Below are 17,853 nucleotides of genomic sequence, written 5' to 3'. Positions count from 1 at the left end.
GAATGAAGAAAAAGCTACAGCACCTTTTTTCTATGGAGCTGATTGAGTAGCTAATTGACCCTTTTCCTTAAACTCTCCCTTCCCCTCTCCCTTTATTTCCCAGAAGAATTCTGTCACTCTCCTTCTAAATCATTTCAAAAGAATAGTCTCCTCTTTTTCCTCATTTTCTGATTTTTATGACATTTTTGTGTTCAAAAGAAAAAAAGGCTAAAAATTAGAAATAACAAGAAAGTTGAAAATATATGTGCAGTAAATGAGAGAAGCAAATTATTTTTGTGTAAATAGTTCTAGCTACTAACCTTGTTTTCTAGATACGGTAAGATTATTCCTCAGGCATAATGCTCCTATATCTGACAGAGGCTCAATTTAGAATATACTAATTTTTAAGGCAATAATTAAAATATAAAAATGTAAAGAAGAAACAGTATTTCAGAGATTTTGCTCTTCCTCAACATCCAATTGGACCAAGTCACCTCAGGAAATCTTATTTCATGCCCTTGTAAAAGCTGCCATAACTCACTCAAACAACAGAAGGAAATTAACAGTTCAGGCTTTAAAAATGTATGTTAAAAAGCTGCCAGTGACTCTTTTTTTTTTAAGGTAATGAAATTTTTCACTCACGTACAAATTTTAACCAGCGGTATTCTCACCACATATTTCTGGTATCTTCATGAGCATTTGGGCTTACATTCTTTTATTCCAATAACTGTTTTATTTGTTAATATTAAACACTTCAAATCCATGAGGTTTTATCAGTACATATGGCTTTTACAGACTTCAGTATAAATTGTTATATCTCGATATCAGAATAAAATTATTTAATATAGTATTTAATATATCATTTAAATATAAATAGTATTTATAGATAAATTAACTATACATGTACTTAAATAAATTTTTAAAACTCGGTATCACATAGGCTTGAGATAAAACTGTAGTTTTGTCTTTTTAAATGATTGGAACACTTTCTGAAATATTGCCCATTTTCAGTTGGAATCATTTGTTCATACATACTTAAACACTCCCCCCAAATTAGGTATATTTACTCTGATTTAAAAAATATTTTCTGCTGAGATTTTTTTTTAATGGGAAATAAGACAGCCTGTTTTATAAGTATTAACTGTGCATGAGAACATTTGTAGTATCACCCTTGGAGAATAATAAACAGATACTAGAGATTGAAATTCTGACATAGTTTACAGAACAATAATCCAAACATCTGTTATAATGACAAGGGATTTGAACAGAATAAAGAGTACATGGGAAAGCTACGCTACTTTTAGTACAGTTATAACGTTAAATCAAAGCATTGCAGCTCAAGGCAGCTTGCTGCTAATATAAACAATTTTCTACATATTCCTGGGCCACAAGCCAGATCTCAGGATTCAGTTACAAGCCCAAGGTCAAGAGGGAATCAACAGTATGAAATTACTGCCTATGAATCAAAAGAATAAAAGGATAATTAAATATGAAAACAAATTAGAAGGTATACTCTCATTTAACTCATCAAATGAATTTGTCAAGCAACTTTATGTTTGGAATTTGTTGCAAGAGCAGGATCAGGAGAGGCTTTAATGTATTTATTGATTAAACCTTAGCTATTAGCATTTTCCCTGGGTCAGGCTCACCATGTCATTTTTCTACATATATATTTGATTCTAACATAAATCAAACATACATTTAACCATAATCGTACAGATAAATACATTGTTATAATTTTCTTCATGGAACAAAAGAAATGATGCTGGAAACTATATACTAATGATATAAGCCAGTTTTCGTAAACCTGAACTTCTAAAAGACACAGTGTTGCATAGAGAGATCTGTGTCCCAGATGTTAAATGATCTAAAATATAGTCTAGCTTTTGTTAATACCTATATGCTCTTGGCCACATTGTTGTACCCCTCTAAAATCTAGTTTCCTGTAAAATTCAGTTTAAATAAGATAGAATGTGTAAGACACTGTCTGACATCAAAAAAGTATATATACAGTCAAAACCAAAAACTCTGACATATGAACTTGATATATGGTCATTATGGGATTCCTTCATTGTACAAACGTCATACAATGTACTTAGAAAAAACTAGATGGTATAGCCTACGACACACCTAGGCTATATGTTACAGCTCCTGGGCTACAAACATGTTACTGTAATGAATACTGTAGGCAATTGTAACACAATGGTAAGTATTTGTGTATCTAAACATTGAAAAAGTATATAAAAATACAATGTTATAAGCTTACGGGACCACTATTTTATGTGCAGTCCATCATTGATTGAAACATTATTATGCAGCATATGACTGTATGTGAAAAAGGACAACAATGGATTGAATCTCTGGAATTAAAGTTTCTAATGAATTTCTCAGAGAAATTTATTATATATATCTGACTTCAGATATGAGTAGAAATAGTTATCAGGTGCTAGTTAGAATTTTTGATTAGTGGCTACCTGAATTCTTTCTTATGGAGATAAATGTATCTAAACTCAACTTCAAATTTGAAAGAAAGAAAAATACTTAAAAATAAATAATAGTAAAATTTGTGATGGAGGGAAAGAATGGATGTGTGTGTGTGTGTGTGTGTGTGTTTTAATTCTTATAAAAAGAAGAGTAGAAATGCTCTGAGATGAAAAACCTATGAAATCTCCACTTCCCAGCAGACATTTTTGAAGGCTAGATCTCTGGACTATACTCAAAATGAGCTTATGTGAAGGAACAGCAGTCTTGGGGAGTTGAAACAAGAAATTGAGAAGATATAATTTATTATAGAAAATATTCCATATTAGTTTGGAATTAGTTTATAAGATTGGTGTATTATTTCAAGCATATTATCAGGTGGAAATTTGTCGTTCTTGATTATTCCAGTCCAAATAAAGACAATCTGAAACCCCTCCCCCACAAAAAGTTTCACAAAAGGTAAGAAAACAAATGACTAAAGTTTAATGATGCTTTTAAAATGTTCTGAAATGTCAACTGTACAAATTATTAAACAATTATCTTCCATTTCCAGTAAAAATAACAAAAACACACACCAATCCTTCTTTTCTCAATGAATGCAACTATCAAAGCTGCACAAATTGCATGAATAACCTTTGAAAATACTGAAGCGTAAGTATCAGTGGGGAAGAAAGGGAAAAGCATCTGAATTTGTTGTACCACTAAATGGACCATAAGTTTGCCTTTTTTTTTTCTTCTAGCTATCTCTTGACCTGAACCCAGTGCAATTTGGAAGTTGGAAGTCAGCATTGTGGTTCAGACAGATCAAAGAGAAACCCTCCAGTTCAGGCTTGAGGAGCAAAAATGGCAACTCTGAAACCTCAGAGAGAGTGAGGGAAATCTCTTGAATTTTTTCCTCTTCTTATTTTTCTGTTCTATTGCACCCTCCACCCAGGGGGCCCTGCAGCTAAAACTTTAAGGAATAAGAAATTTATTTTCCCTTAGGTGGAGGTGTGTGTATCTCCAAGTGGATGGGGCAGACTCTGTTGGATTTTCTCCTGTCTTTCTCTCCTCCTGCCACTTGATTCTAGAGGCAGTGCAATCACAGAAGAGGACAGTTTCTGACCAGAGGACTGAAATCCAGTGGTCTGAAAAGTACTAGTGAGATAATAAAGAAAATAGCTAGGAAAAGCAATGATTCTGTTTATGAACTCCTGGGTTAACCCTTGACTTATTTGAGCATTAATGTGATCCTAATTAGCATATGAAAGACTTGAAGAACTAACCTTTGGTCGGATCTCAGGCTGACCACTTGCATATGCAGGAGCAAAAAAAAAAAATTCACTGCAACGGCTTTGAAAACTGAATTGACATTGGAACCATGGCCTATAGAAGGCTAAAGGAAAATTATCAACATTTTCCACAGGATATAAGTAAAGCCCAAAGTATGATAATATAGTATTCAAAATGACCACAATCAAGTAAAAATCACTTGGCATATGAGGAGGCACAGTAATCTCAATTCATATGGGATAATGAAATTAAGAGAAACCCATGACAAGATGACAGAAATGTTGGATTAACTGACAAGGACTTCCAAGCAGTATTATAAAAATGATCCAATAGGCAGCTATAAACACACTTAAATATTAAACTAGAAAATGTTGGCAAGTAATAAAAGACATAAAGAAATCATATACACATGTATAAACCTAAATTACCTGCACCTAAATAAATGAATAAAAAGCAGACAGAATTGAAGGGAGGAACAGACAATTCAACAATAATAAGGGGAGACTTTAATAGTCCATTTTCTTTTTTAAAATTTTTTATTGACACATAATAATTGTACATATTTATGGGGTACATATAATATTTTGATACAGCATACAATGTGTAATTATCCAATCAGGGTATTTAGGATATCCATCACCTTGAACATTTATCATTTCTTTCTGTTGGAAACATTTTAAATTTTGCTTTCTAGCTATTTGGAAATATACAATATATTGTTGCTAATTATAGTCCCCTTACTTTGCTACCAATTTTTAGAACTTATTCCTTCTGCCTAACAGTATGTTTATACCTTAACCAACCTCTTTTCACACTCTGCCTCACTCTCCAGCCTCTAGTAAATATTCTACTCTCTACCTCCATGAGATCAACTTTTTAAGCTCTCAGTTAACTAAGCAGAAGCCTCATAAGGAAATAAGAGACTTGAAAAACATTTTTAACCAACTAGATGTAGCATATATCTACGGAGTACTTCACCAAACCATAGCTGCAGAACATATAATCTGAAGTGCACAGAGAATGTTTTGTGAGATGGACCATATGCTGAATCATAATACAAGCCTCAATACACTTAAAATGATTGAAATACAAAGTATGTTCTCTTCTCCAATCACAATGAAATAAAATTAGAAGTCAATTAAAAAAGGAAATTGGGGAAACCGCAAATATATGAAAATTAAACACATTCCTAAAAGACTTATGGGTCAAAGAAGAAATTGCAAAGGAAATTTAAAAATACTATGAAAAGAATTAAAACAAAACACAACAGACCAAACTTATAGAATACAGTTAAACAATGCTTAGAGGTATATTTACAGTTATAAATGAGCATATTAAAAAAGAAGAAAAGTCTCAAATCAATAAACTAATCTTTCATCTGAAGAACCTAGAAAAAGAAGAGTAAATTAAACTCAAAGCAAGAAGAAGAAAAAAACCAATAATGATTAGAGGAAATAAATAAAATAGAGGATAGAAAAATAATAAAGAAAAACAACAAAAACAAAAATGACTTTGAAAACTCAACAAGCCAGGTGCAGTGGCTCATACCTATAATCCCAACACTTTGGGAGGCTGAGGCAGGGAGATCACTTGAGCCCAGGAGTTCGAGACTAGCCTGGGCAACATAGGGAGACTCTTTCTCAAAATATCAAAAAATTACCCAGGGATAGTGGTATGCACCTGTAGTCCCAGCTACTTGAGAAGCTGAGGCAGGAGAATCACTTGAGTCCAGGAGTTCAAGGCAGTAGTGACCCATGATCATGCCACTGCTCTCCAACCTGGGCAACCTTTTTTTTTGTCTCTTGTTGAGGGAAGTCAGGGACCCCAAATGGAGGGACTGGCTGAAGCCATGGCAGAAGAACACAAATTGTGAAGATTTCATGGACATTTATCAGTTCCCAAAATTAACACTTTTATAATTTCTTACACCTGTCTTTACTGCAATCTCTGAACATAAATTTTGAAGATTTCATGGACATTTATCACTTCCCCAATCAATACTTTTCTAATTTCCTATGCCTGTCTTTACTTTAATCTCTTAATCCCGTCATCTTTGTAAGCTGAGGATGTGTGTCACCTTGGAATCCTGTGACGATTGCTTTAACTGTACAAATTGTTTGTAAAACATGTGTGTTTGAACAATATGAAATCAGGGCACCCTGAAAAAGAACAGAACAACAGCGATCTTTGGGGAACAAAGGAAGATAACCTTAAGGTCTGACTGCCTGTGGTGTCCAGCAGAATGGAGCCATATTTTTCTTCTTGCAGAAAGTGAGTAGGAGAAATATTGCTGAATTCTTTTCCCAGCAAGGAATAACCCTGGGGAAGGAATGCATTTCCAGGGGTAGGTCTATGGATGGCCACTCTGGGAGTGTCTGTCTTATGCTCTTATGCGGTTGAAGATAAGGGATGAAATAAGCCCTGGTCTCCTGCAGTACCCTCAGGCTTATTAGGTTTGGGAAATTCCAGCCTGGTGAATTCTAGTCAGACTGGTTGTCTGCTCTGGAATCCTGTTTCCTGCTAAGATGTTTATCAAGACAATACATGCCCAGTGGGACATGGAACCTCATCAGTAATTCTAATTTCACCCTGGCCTTGTGATTTTGCTCTGCTCTTCTGCCCTTGTGATCTTTTATTGCCCTTTGAAGCATGCGATCTTTGTGACTTACTCCCTGTTCATACCCCCCTCCCCTTTTGAAATCCCTAATAAAAACTTGCCGGTTTTGTGGCTTAAGGGGCATCACGGAACCTACCAATAGTGATGTGACCCCTGGAGGCCCAGCTGTAAAATTTCTCTCTTTTATACTCTTTCTCTTTATTTCTCAGAATGGCCGACACTTAGGGAAAATAGAAAAGAACCTATGTTGAAATATTAGGGGATGGTTCCCCCGATAGTCTCTGAAAAAAAAAAGAAAAGATAAAAAATATTAACTAATCTTTAGCTAGAATGGCTAAGAAAGAAAAGAGAGACTACTAAAATTGTTAAATTTTAGAATGAAATGAAGGAAGGCACATCATTACTGATCTTACAGAAATTTAAAAAATGATTATGAAAATATATTATGAAATCTTACTATAAGGAAATAATATAAATAATTATATGCCAACAAATTAGGTAACTTAAATAAAATGAACAATTTCTAGCATGACACACACCAAAAGTGATTCAAGAAGGAATAGAAAATCTGGATTCCTATAATAATAAGAAAAAAATAGAAATGGATATTTAAAAACTCTCCACAAAGAAGCCCAGATAGCTTCACTGTTTAATTCTACCAAACATTAGAAAAAAATTAATATCAATTCTTCATAAACTCTTCCAAAAAACAGAAGAGGAGGATAAATATTCTAACTCATTACATAAGCCCAATATTATTCTGATACCAAAACTAGACAAAGATATCACAAGAAAACTACAGACCAACATCTCTTATGAGTATAGATGCAAAAATTCTCCACAAAATTACAAGCAAACCAAACCCAACAACCTATATAAAAGGATTACACAACATTCACGATCAAGTAGCATTTATCACAGCAATGTGAAGTTGGTTTAACAAACAAAAATCCATTAATTAGTTATACTACAGTCATGAATTTGGGGAAAAATATAAGTATCTCAATATATAAAAGTAACACATTTGAGAAAATTCAACACCATCTTGTAAGAACACTTAACAAGTTACAAATAAAAGAGAACTTTCACAAACTACCAAAGGGCCTCTAAAGAACCCTGAGGTAACATTGTACTTAATGGTGTAAAACTGACTGTTTTACCCCCAAATCAGGAATAAGACAAGAATGTCAGCTCTTACCCGCTCTATTTTACATTGTACTTGAGATTTTAGGAAGGGAAATAAAGAAAAAAACAAACAAACAAACACAAAAGGCATCTAGATTAGAAAGGAAGAGAAAAGTTGTTATTTAGTCATAGATAACTTGATCTTATACACAGAAATTCCTGAGGAGTCTAATGAAAAACATATTAAAATTTATAAATGAACACAGAGAGATTACAGGATAAATCATAAATAGCAAAATCAATTGTATTTCTATACACTAGAAGAAATCATTCCCAAAATAAATTAAGAAACCAATTCTATTTGCAATAGCATCAAAAATAATAAAACAATTAGGTATGTATTAAACAAAATAAGTGTAAGATGTGCATACCAAAACAAAATGTTGCTTAAATAAATTAAAGAATATCTAAATAAATGGAAAAAAAAAAAAAACGCGTGTATGTGAAGTGAAAGACTTATATGGCTAAGATAAATTGGTTCCCAAATTGATCTACAAATTCATTATAGCCTGTCAAAACCCCAGCTGCCTTTTTCTGCAGAAATTGAAAAGCTGATCCTAATGTTTCTATCAAAATTCAAGGAACTCAAAGTAGATAAAACAAACTTTAGAAAAAAGAACAAATTTGGAGGACTCTCACTTTCTAATTTCAAAATTTTCTACAAAGCTATTGTAATCAAGAAAGTGTGGTATTTGAGTGAGGATAGACATATAAGTCAGTTAAATAAAATTGAGAATCCCCACATAAACTCTTTAATCTATGGTGAATTGATGTTTTTACATGAATGCTGATGCAATTCAATGGGGAATGTCTTTTTACAAATGGTCCTTGGTAGGAATACTGGGTATCCACATGGAAAGAAAGCATCTGGACTCCTATCTCACAAAATACACAAAAATTAAATTAGAATGTATTATAGACCAAGTATAAGTGCTAAATTTATAAAAATCACAGAGCAAAAGATAGGAGTAAATCTTTTTGAGCTTGGGTTATGCAATTTTTCTTGGATATGACACAAAAAGCACATGAGACAAAAGAAAAAAATTAAATTACATCAAAATTGAAACATTTGTGCTACAAATGACACTGTTGAGAAAGTGAAAGACAACCCACATAATGAAATAAAATATTGTCAAATCATATATCTGAGAAGGGATTTGTCTTAACGTGTTTTCTTATAAGAAAATACTTGAAACCAGGTAATTAATAAAGAAAAATAACTTATTTCTTACAGTTATGGAGGCTGGAAAGTCAAAAGTTGAGGGAGCACATCTGGTAAGAAACAGCCTTCTTTTTAGGGGGAACTCTCTGTAGAGCCCTGAGACAGTGCAGGGCATCACATGAATGTACTAACATGATAGCTCAGGTCTCCCCTCCTGTTCTTATAAAACTACTAATTTCCTTCCCACAATAGCCCATGAATCCATTAACCCATTAATTAATTGATCCATGATGATGGCAGGACCTGCTTAAAGACCCTACCTCTCAATACTGCCTTATGGAAGATTAAGGTTCACATGCGTTGCAGCCTTAAGAGGACTGACTAGACACAGCCAGAAGAAACATCTCTCACAAAGGCACCGGGACAATGGGAAGACTGGCACACTCCTAGGAGTTCTTCAGAGGGAAGGCATTGAAAGTGGACAGAGGGAAGACACAGATGCTGGGCTGGTAGGGGAGGAAGCTGGGAATCCTGCATGGGGCTACTGCGCACCAGGACCGTTCCTAGCTCACAGTGATTCCCGGGGAAGAGGTGAGTTGAACAGGTAAAGAGCAACCCACTCTCACCACAGGCCTCTGGAGTCCTGGCAGGTGAAGATTTTACAACCATCATGGACATTTGAGTTGGCTGGGAGAGCTGCTTAGAGAAATGGTAGGGGTAGAACACCAGCTGGTGCAAAGCCCAGAGGGTCTGGTGCAACAGCATCTGTAGTGAAGCATGGCCAGGGATACCAATTTTTCTAAGCTTCACTTGCTCCCATAGCAGCCTTGAACCCTGGGGGAACTGTCTAACTTGAAATCTGCAGGGCGGTCTTGCCTGTGAGACACAGCCAGTCCAACCTGAGCACTCCTAGGTCTGCTGGTCTCTCCTAGGGCTGCAGCCCGGCAGGCCTGCTTGCAGTGCAACCAGGGTTCCTGGTTGCTGTGGGGAGTACCTCCTTGGGGCCCACATCCTGGCTCCTACACTAGTGGAGTGACCCGCTGGGAGCTCCAGCAGAGGAGGCCCATGCACATGCACAAGCCTACCTGTACCTTCCTCTCAACTGCAGCCTCTTTGACTGCATGCACTCACCCATGGCCACCCCCTATATCACTTTGCCAGCATGTGTATGCATGGGCAAACATTGCCTCCCCCTCCCCACCTGCATGTGTGTGCACTTGGACCCTGCTGTGCCAGTGCTGCTGCCATGAGCACACCCCTTCCTACTCTCCCTGCCACACTGACACTGCTGTTAGAGCATTGCTGGGCACACAGCCCACTTGCACAGCCCCCACAAATGCCCTGCCCTTGCCCCAACACTACTGCAGGACCAAAACTAGGTGTGAACAAGGGACTTGCCCCCACCCTGAGCAGTCACCACTACCTGCATGAATGTGCACAGAGCGCACACAGTCCTGCACCCACCAGCACCCACCTTCATGCTAACATCACCATCAGTTAGAATACATACCCTGATGCTGGTCATGCATCCCTCACCCCCTTGGGCCATGCTGCCACTGCTGTTGCTATGAACGCCCACAAGGAGGCCGGCAGTGTGGAACCCACTCACATCCCACAGCAGCTGATGATGGTGTACCCTGCATGCTGTCACTGCTGCTGGGACGTGTGAATGAGAATGGGTCCTGCTGCCACTGTTCTATGAAGTGCTTTGGCTAACACCACCCATCGGAGTGTTGTGACCAGCGGTGGGGAAGCACATCAGCCTCTCCAGTGTAGGAGGTTCCTAACTCCAGGGGCCAGAAAACAAAGGCGGGGCCTGATGCCAGTCCCCCAGAGTTAGAGCTCAACTGCAGCCTCCTTAATGTCACTTTGACTGCATGCCCTCACCCATGGCCACCCCCTATATCACTTTGCCAGCATGTGTGTGCATGGGCAAACATTGCTTCCCCCTCCCCACCAGCATGTGTCAGGGGTCCTGAGCTTTGTATTGGCTCCCTAATATCTTCCAGAAACAAAGCCAGTTCACTCAACCCACTTTATACCACAATCAAACCCCCAAGGTCAACAAAAAAGATAAAGGAAAAAAAAATCAGCCCACAAAGATGAGAAAGAACTAGTGCAAGAACTTTGACAACTCAAAAAGCTGGAGTATCTTCTTTTCTCCAAACAACCATGCTAGTCCTCCAGCAAGGGTTGTTAACCAGGAGGAGGCTGAAATGACAGAAATAGAATTTAAAATATGGATAGGGATGCAGATCATCAAGATTCAGGAGAATGTTGAGACCCAATCCAAGGAAGCTAAGAATCACAGTAAAACATATAGAAACTTACATAAAAAATAGCCAGTACAGAAAAGAATGAAACCAACCTGAAAGAGTGGAAAATACAACTATGAGAATTTCATAATTCAATTGCAAGTATTAATAGCAGAATAGACCAAGCTGAGGAAAGAATCTCAGAGTTGAAGACTGGCTTTTTGAAATAAGACAGTCAGACAAGAATAAAAAAAAAGAATGAAAAATAATGAACAAAACCTCCAAGAAATACAAGATTTGTAAAAAGACCAAATATATGACTCACTGATGTCCCTGAAAGAGATAGGGAGAATGAAAGCAACTTGGAAAATATATTTCAGGATATCATCCATGAAAATTTCCCCAAACTAGCTAGAGAGGCCAACATTCAAATTCAGAAAATGTAGAGAACTCTTGCATATTTCACAAGACGATCATCCCTAAGACACATAATTGTTAGATTCTCCAATGTTGAAATAAAAGAAAAAAATGTTAAAGGCAGCTAGAGAAAAAGGACAACTCACCTACAAAAGGAAGGACGTTGCATTAACAGCAGAGCTCTCAGCAGACACCCTACAAGCCAGAAGAGATTGGGGACCTATATTCAACATTCTTAAGGAAAAGAAATGCAAACCAAGAATTTTATATGTGGCCAAGCTAAGCTTCATAAGTGAAGGAGAAATAATATCCTTCTCAGACAAGCAAATGCTGAGGGAATTTGTTACCATCAGACCTGCCTGACAAGAGTTCCTGAAAGAAGTACTAAATATGGAAGGGAAAGACCATTACCAACCTCTACAAAAACCTACCTAAGTACACAGACCAATGACATTACAAAGCAAACATAGAAACCAATCTGTATAATAAGCAGTTAACAACATGATAACAGGATCAAATCCACACATATGGATACTAACCTTGAATGTAAATGGGCTACATACCTCAATTAAAAGGCACAGAGTGGTAAGCTGGATAAAGAAGGAAGACCAAATAGTATAATATCTTCAAGAGACCCATCTCACATGCAATGACACAAAAAGGCTCAAAATAAAGGGATGAAGAAAAATCTACCAAGCAAGTGGAAAACAGGAAAAGACAGGAGTTACGATCCTAGTTTCTGACAAAACAAACATTAAACCAACAAAGATCAAAAAAGACAAAGAAGGGCATTACATAATGGTAAAGGGCTCAATTTAACAAGAATACCTAAATATTCTCAATATACATGCACCCAACACAGGACCACCTAGCTTCATAAAGCAAGTTCTTAGAGACCATCAAAGAGACTTAGACTCTCACACAATAATAATGGTAGACTTTACATTCCACTGAAAGTATTAGACAGATCAATGAGGCAGAAAATTAAAAAAGATATCCAGAATCTGAACTCAGCACTGGACTAAATGGACCTGATAGACATCTACAGAACTCTCCATCCCCAAACAACAGAATATATATTCTTTGCATTGCCACATGGCACATACTCTAAGATAGACCACACAATCCTCATGAAACAATCCTCAGCAAATGCAAAAGAACCAAAGTCATACCAACCATTCTCATGGACCACAATGTAGTAAAAATAGAAATCAAGACTAAGAAAATTGCTCAAAACCATACAATTAAATGGAAATTAACTTCATTTTGAATTTTTTGGGTAATAATGAAATTAAGGCAACAATCAAGAAATTCTTTGAAACTAATGAGAACAAAGATACAACATACCAGAATCTCTGGGACAGAGCTAAGGTAGTGTCAAGAGGCAAGTTTATAGCACTGAATGTCCACATCAAAAAGTTAGAAAGATCTCAAATTAACAACCTAATGTCATAACAAAAAGAACTAGAGAAGCAGGAGCAAACCATCCCCAAGGTTAGCAGAAGATGAGAAATAACCAAAATCAGAGCTGAAATGAAGAAGATTGAGACATGAAAAACCATTACACAGATCAATGAATTCAGGAGTTTGTTTTTCTGAAAAAATTAGTTGTACAGATAGACTGCTAGCTAGACTAATTAATAAAGAAGAAAACAGAGAAGTCCTAAGTAAACTCAAGTAGAAATGACAAAGGGAATGTTACCACTGACCCCACAGAAATACAAATAATCATCTGAGACTACTATGAACAACTCTATGCACAAAAAGTAGAAAATATAGAATAAATGGACAAGTTCTTAAGCATATATACCCTTCCAAGACTGAACCAGGAAGAAATTAATCTCAACAGAATGACCAATTACGAGCTATAAAAATGAATCAGTAATAAATAGTCCATCAAACAAAAAAAAGCCCAGGACCAGTTAGATTCACAGCCAAATTCTGTCAGAAGATCTACAAAGAAGAGCTGGTACTGTGTCTACTGAAACTATTTCCAAAAAAATTTAGGAGGAAGGACTCCTCCCCAGCTCATTCTATGAGGCCAGCATCATCCTGATACCAATACCTGGTAGAGATACAAAAAAAAAAAAAAAAAAAGGAGAAATTCAGGCCAATATCCTTGATGAGCGTTGATACAAAAATCTTCAGCAAAATACTAGCGAACTGAATCTAGCAGCACATTAAAAAGCTAATCTACCATGATCAAGTAGGCTTTAAATCCTGGTATGCAAGTTTGGTTCAACATATGCAAATTAATAAATGTGATTCATCACATAAACAGAATGAAAGACAAAAACCACGATTATCTCAATAGATACAGAAAAGGCTTTTGATAAAATTACACATCGCTTTTTGTTAAAAATTCACAATAACCTAGACATTAAAAGAACATACCTCAAAATAATAAGCACCATCTATGACAAACCCCCAACCAACATCATGCTGAATGGACAAAAGTTGGAAGCATTCCCCTTGGAAATCAGCACAAGACAAGGATTCCCTCTCTCCCCACTCCTATTCAACATAGTATTGGAAGTTCTCACCAGAACAATCAGGAAAGAGAGGAAAATAAGGGGCATCCAAGTAGGAAGAGAGGAAGTCAAAATATCCCTGTTTGCAGATGACATGATTCTGTATTTAAAAAACCCACAGTCTCGGCCCAAAAGATCCTGCTAAACAACTTCAGCAAAGTTTCAGGATACAAAATTAACATGCATATGTCACTAATATTTCTATATACTAACAACAGCCAAGCCGAGAGCCAAATCAGGAACTCAATCCCATTCACAATTAGCATAAAAGGAATAAAATACTTAGGAATACAGCTAGCTAGGGAGGTGAAAGATCTCTACAATGAAAAGTACAGAATGCTGTTCAAGGAAATCAGAGATGACATGAACAAATGGAAAAACATTCCATACTCATGGATACAAATAACCAATATTGTTAAAATGGCCATGCTGCCCAAAGCAATTTCAGATTCAATGCTATTCCTGTCAAACTACCAATGACATTCTTCACAGAACTAGAAAAAACTATTTTAGAATTCGTATGGAACCAAAAACCCAAACAGCCAAGACAATCCTAAGCAAAAAGAACAAAGCTAGAGACATCACATTACCACTTCAAACTCTACTGCAAGGCTATGGTAACCAAAACAGCATGGTACTGGTACAAAAACAGATGCATAGATCAATGGAACAGAATAGAGAGCCCAGAAATAAGCCACACACCTAAAACAATCTGATCTTTGACAAAGCTGATAAAAACAAGCAATGAAAAGGACTCCCTATGAAATAAATGGTGCTGTGATAACTGGCTAGACATATGCAGAAGATGTAAACTTGACCCTTCCTTACACCATACACAAAAATCAACTCAAGATGGATCAAAGACTTAAATGTAAAACCCAAAACTATAAATATCCCAGAAAAAAACCTAGGCAATGCCTTTCTGGACATAGGAACTGGCAAATATTTCATGAGGAAGACTCCAAAAGCAATTGCAACAAAGACACATGCACATATGTGTTCATTGCAGCACTATTCATAATTGCAAAAACATAGGACAGGCTAAATGCCCATCAGTGGAAGACTGGATGAAGAAAATGTGGTACATGTATACCATGGAATACTATGCAGCCATAATAAAGAAGGAGATCACGTTCTTTGTGGGAATGTTGATGGAGCTGGAGGCCATTATCCTTAGCAAACTCATGCAGGAACAGAAAACCAAATACTGTATGTTCTCACTTATAAGGGGGAACTGAATGATGAGAACACATGGAAACAAAAAGGGGAACAATAGACACTGGGGCCTACTTGTGTGTGAAGGGTGAGAGGAGGGAGAGAATCAGAAAAAATAACTATTGGGTACTAGGCTTCATACCTTGATGACAAAATAATCTGTACAATAAACCCCTGTGAAACAAGTTTACCTGTATAACAAACCTACACACGTACCCCTGAACCTAAAATAAAAGTAAAAGTAAGTTTCACATGAGTTTTAGAGGGGACACTGAAACTAGTTTTATGGTATCCTTAGCCACTATATTGCTAATTGGGTATTTTTCTCTCCAAAGACACCAACTCAGCTTTATGTGTGTGAAACTTCTAGGAAAGTTTCAGACAGGGAAATGTTGGGGCATAGAAAACAGTGCCCCAAAATATGACACTCTGACATGTTGCGCTAAAGAAACAGCCTTAAGCTCTCTCTGACCTTCCCTGACTCAAATCCCTTCTGTCTCTCCCAAAGCGGAGGATGAGGCTGTATAGCCCTTCGAGGTGTTGTCCAACCGGGATATCCAGGATGCTGACAGTTTGAGAGAAGTGTATTAGGATATAATTCTGTTAGAAGCTTTCACAAATACATATAAAAAACATAATGAGGCTGGGCGGGGTGGCTCACGCCTGTAATCCCAGCACTTTGGGAGGCCAAGGCGGGCAGATCACAAGGTCAGGAGATCGAGACCATCCTGGCTAACATGGTGAAACCCCATCTCTACTAAAAATACAAAAAATTAGCCAGGTGTGGTGGCGGGCTCCTGTAGTCCCAGCTACTCTGGAGGCTGAGGCAGAAGAACGGCGTGAACCCGGGAGGCGGAGCTTTCAGTGAGCCAAGATTGGGCCACTGCACTCCAGCTTGGGTAACAGAGCGAGACTTGTCTCAACTAGAAAAACAAACAAAAAAACAAGAATCAGTATTACTTCTTCCTTAAATATTTGATATAATTCACTAGTAAAACCATCTTAGCCTTTTTTGAAGATTATTATCTATTTCTGTTTTGGAAAGTTATTAATTATAGGCTTTTTGAAGGTTATTAGATAATAATTTCTATTATTTTAAATGTGCCTAAGTATGTTTCATGGCTGAGAATGTAGATTATCTTGGTGGGCTTTCTATGGGAACTTGAAAAGAATGCGTATTCTGCTTATGTTTGGTAAAAACAACCTATAAATGTCAATTAGATCAAGTTGATTGATAATTCTGTTCTGGATATCATATCCCTACTAATATTCTGCCTGCTTGACATGTAAGTTATTGATAGAAAGGGTTTAAGTCTGTAACTCTAATGTTGGATTTGTCTATTTATCTTTTTAGTTCTGTTAGTTTTTGCTTCATGCATTTTGACAATGTTATATGCATACATACATAGGATTCTTAAATCTTTAATGAAGATGGCCTCTTTATCATTATGACATACTTATTTTTTCTCTTTGGTAATCTTTCTTGCTCTGAATTCTGCTGTCTGAATTTTTTGTCCCTCTTTTTTTTTTTTTTTTTTTTAATAGAGACAGGGTCTCACTATGTTGCCCAGGCTGGTCTCAAACTCCTGGTCTTAAGCAACCCTTCCCACTTCATCTTACAAAATGCTGGGATTCTGTGCGTGAACTGCCATGTCTGGCCTGTCTGAAATTAATGTATAGCTACTCCAGCATTCTTTAGTTTAGCTTTCCTGTGTTATACTGGTGTGGATTCTTTTAATTTTTTTGTTTGTTTGTTTGTTTGTTTTGAGACAGAGTCTTGCTCTTTCACCAGGCTGGAGTGCAGTGGCTGGATCTCAGCTCACTGCAAGCTCGACCTTTCAGGTTCAAGCGATTCTTCTGCCTCAGCCTCCCAAGTAGCTGGGACTACAGCCGTGCGCCACAACACCCGACTAATTTTTGTATTTTTAGAAGAGACAGGGTTTCACCATGTTGGCCCGGATGGTCTTGATCTCCTGATCTTGTGATCCGCCTGCCTTGGCCCCCCGAAGTGCTGGGATTACAGGCGTGAGCCACTGCGCCCATCCTCTTTTAATTTTTAACAGTGTTGAGTCTTTATATTTGAAGTGAGTTTCTTTTACATGAGATAAAGTTGCCTCTAGATGATTTTTCATCTACTCATTCAATTTCTATCTTTTAATTAGTACTTTTAGATTATACAGTGATTAATATGTATTAATATGTAATAAGTGATTAATATGTATTATAATTATAACTTATATTTAATCATACTAATTGTTGCTTATCCTACCCCTTTTATGCCTTCTCTGATATTAAGGATTTTACTTGATTCTATTTTATCTCCTTCAGAGTGTATCAATTATTCTTGTTTAACAAATATTTTAGTTATTGCTCTAGAGTTTACAATATACATTTTAATTAATCTAACTTAACCTTCACATAGCACTATACTCATTTATAAGTAGTGCAGGTAACTTACAGCAGAGCATTCTCAATTAATTCCTGTGACAATGCTGTTTTACATTTCATTTATTCATACCAATAATTACCTAATACATTGTTACCATGATTACTTTAAATATACAATTGTCCTACAGATCAGTTAAAAATAAGAAAAACAAACTCTTGTTTTATCTTAATACACTTTTTCTCCGACACTTTTCTTTCTTTAAATGTAGATCCATGTTTTTAGCCTATTTAGCTTTCCTTCAGCATGAAGAACTTCCTTTAACTTTTCTTATAAGGTTGGTCATCTGGTAA

At 36.7% G+C, this 17,853-nt stretch overlaps 1 pseudogene; it reads left to right on the top strand.

Moving 5' to 3' along the window:
* Window positions 1–17,853, top strand: part of LOC129036212 (T-complex protein 1 subunit eta-like) — a 123,682-nt pseudogene that overhangs the window by 86,127 nt on the left and 19,702 nt on the right.

This window comes from Pongo pygmaeus, chromosome 4, assembly GCF_028885625.2.
Source record: "Pongo pygmaeus isolate AG05252 chromosome 4, NHGRI_mPonPyg2-v2.0_pri, whole genome shotgun sequence".
NCBI lineage: Eukaryota > Metazoa > Chordata > Mammalia > Primates > Hominidae > Pongo > Pongo pygmaeus.
The sequence above is the reverse complement of the archived record's forward strand: the minus strand, read 5'-3'. Positions and strand labels throughout refer to the sequence as shown.